The sequence below is a fragment of the Suncus etruscus genome, chromosome 1, assembly GCF_024139225.1.
Source record: "Suncus etruscus isolate mSunEtr1 chromosome 1, mSunEtr1.pri.cur, whole genome shotgun sequence".
Lineage (NCBI taxonomy): Eukaryota > Metazoa > Chordata > Mammalia > Eulipotyphla > Soricidae > Suncus > Suncus etruscus.
The window spans coordinates 120,510,577-120,513,941 of record NC_064848.1 but is presented as its reverse complement, the minus strand read 5'-3'; positions in this window follow the sequence as shown (position 1 = coordinate 120,513,941).

Below are 3,365 nucleotides of genomic sequence, written 5' to 3'. Positions count from 1 at the left end.
TCCTCTTTGGAAATAAGCGACTCTCTTTTTTAGTGTATAGGAGAAAATACTACTAAAATACTACTAATTACTGTAATACCTGCTTTAGGGAAAGGAGAGGAAAATACTTCTTGACACAAGTCATTTTCCTTACGTTCAAAATATTCATTATGCTGAAGTGCTATTCTTGAAAATAATGTGTTCTACACTCCCTCACAATTAAAGCATAACCTGATTGTCTATTTTATCATTCATTTGCCTATTGCCTAGTAACTTCAATTCCACTCTCTACTTCTAAGCATGACTTATTTAATTTAGCTTGTTTATAAAGGTTCATCTATTTGTATCATCTATTAATTTTCATTCCCCCATTCTTCTACTTCTCGACGCAATAATTTTTTCTTGCTTCGCTCTATTCGGGAAGGAATTCAGAATGTGCAACCCAAGTATTCCACCTTTGAGCATATTGTTGATTTGGAGAAGAGTAGCTCTCTGAATAAATAGAAATTGACAGAAGGCCAAGGAGAGGGTTCAGGTGGACATTTATTGCAAAACTTTTACACTAGGGAATGAGCACAGGACAGTCTTAACTGGTCCTCTTGAACATGGGTCTGGGAAGTGCATGCTAAGAATGTAGGAGTGGGAGAGAGAAGGTGCTGGATCCACAGGCACTGTGCACAGAGCATGGCATCCTCATGCAGAGAGTGTTTCATTCACATGCAATGCCTTTCTATTAAAAGAGGAAGTCAGTAAGGGGTGAGCACAGGATCCTATTTTGGTGAGAATTGATTTTGGGTTTTACCTTCTATGAATTCACTGAGTTTCACATACTATCTACTTCCTAATATCCTAACAGCTGAAAACTGTATCATTTAGCTTTACCTGTGTGATGATAGCATAGACCTGTGGACTCTGTGGTTAAGACAGAATATAGTTCTTTCTGAAACATAATTCATATTCTAGCCTCAAAGCATTTGTGAAATAATAGATTAACTATGGGGCCGAAGGAGATAGCGATGGAGGTAAGGCATTTGCCTTTTCATGCAGAAGGACAGTGGTTCGAATCCCGGCATCCCACATGGTCCCCTGTTTCTGCTAGGGGCGATTTCTGAGCCTAGAGCCAGGAGTAACCCCTGAGCGCTGCCGGGTGTGACCCAAAAACCAAAACCAAAAAAAAAAAAAAAAACCACTTATAAAAATGGGGTCTGTGACTGGCCCTCACATCACAAAGAACAAGAATAGCCTGTGCTAGTACAGATGTGGGGGGAAAAAGAGACTCTCATTACTGCTGAGGGGAATGGTCAACTGGTGCATGCCTTTTCAGGAAAAGAATGTGGATATTTTCTCAAAAAAAAAAAACTATAAATGAGCTTTGTCATGCCACTAATACCACTTATAACTTATAGATTATAACTTAGAGGCCCCAAAACACAATGTTAAAAAGCCCTCTGCATCCTTATGTTCATTGCCGCATTATTCTTCTCTATAGTCAGAATCTGGAAACAATCCAAGCACCCAAGAACAGATCAGTGGCTAAAGACCACTGTGTTACATTAACATAATAGAATGCTAGGTTAGCTGTTGTGGAAAAATGAAGTAATAAAATTAGCTTATACATGAATGGATATGGAGAGAATTATAATTGATCAAAACGAGTCAAGAGAGAGGGATAGACATAAAATGATTGAACTTATTCACGGAATATGTAAAAAGGAAAATATGATCATATGTCAGATAATAAAAAATAAATATCTAAAGACAATATAGGATGAGGGCCAGTATGATCAGTCGATGGTACAAAACTTTCCACAAGTACGAGGGGAATGCAGGTAGGGCAAAGAAAGGGACCATTATGACAATGATAGTTGGAGAAGGACCACTCTGGACAAGAATTGGGTGTTGAAAGGAGATAAAATGATAAGCATGAGGGGCCAGAATGATAGCACAGCAGTAGGGAGTTTGTCTTGCATGCAGCTGACCTGGGACAGACCCGGGTTCGATTCCCAGCATTGAATATGGTCTCCGAGCCTGCAGGAGAGATTTCTGAGCACAGAGCCAAGAGTAACCCCTCGGAACTGCCAAATAAACAAAACAAAACAAAAACAAGTATAAACACGATACCCTTCAGTAACAATATTGCAAACCAACGTCTAAAAGGGAAAAAGTTAAGAGGAAGTTTTGGGGGGGGTGGTGGTGAAGAGAACTGCCCCAGAGGCAGGCTGAGAGGACAGGAGGGAAACTGGGGACACTGGTGGTAGGAAATGTGCATTGGTGAAGGGTATTGTACATTGTATGACTGAAACTCAATCATGAAGAACTTTGTATCTGTGGGAAAAATACCAACTGTATTAGGAACAATCTTGTAACCATAGTGTTTAAATAAAATAATTAGAAGAAGAGAAGAAGAAGAAGAAGAAGAAGAAGAAGAAGAAAGAAGAAGAAAAGAAAGAAGAAGAAGAAGAAGAAGAAGAAGGAAGAAGAAGAAGAAGAAGAAGAAGGAAAGAGGAAAGAGCTCTGTGATCTCACTCTTTCCTATGTAAATTGTAAAATTTTCCTTGAGAGTTGCCCCTTTTGAAAAAGAACGTTCCATCTCTGGTGACTGAGAGTCATTGAGAAAGTTACAGTAACAAACCTACTAAAACAATCTCCAGTTTCATTAAACCCCTTAATATTTACTGTCCCATATTTAGTATCCAAGTTAACTTTTGTGTTTGTTTTTTGGATTTGGTGCCATAACTCGTGCAATGCTTAGGGGATTACTTCTGGCTCTGACCTCAAAAATCACTCTGCAGCCTCAGTGGACATGCTGGGGATTGAACCCCAACATGCAAAGTCAGCCACATGCAAGGCAACATGCAAAGTCAGCCACATGCAAGGCAAACATCATTCTCTGCCGTGATATCGTTTTGGCCCCAACCCAAATTCTTTGGTCACAAATATATTAGTTTATCATTCTTTTTTAAAAAATTATATTAATTTTGGGTCTAATTTTTGGGAGGCTAATTCTTTTCTATGGTTATTCATGTTTTTCTGTATAGGCATTAAGATATTAAAGATAAATTGTTTTTTCTCCTATTGATTTGTCTTTTGTGAGATTAATCTTAAGCACAGTCCACAGGGACCTAAAAAATATAGTTTTTCCTTCCCTTATGATTTTAACATTTTACTACTCATTCATCTGTTGATGAATCTTCTTTGTTGTTTATATTATGGGCTAATAACCCTATTGAACATGGTGTATAAATACCTGAGTTTTATCATGTTGAAGTCGCGCCTGGCTATACTTAGGGTCTTATTTCTGGAGGATGCTGAGGGATCAGTACCTATTTGTGGTGGGGACCCAAACTCAGATCAACTATAAGCAAGGCAATTGCCTTCCATACTGT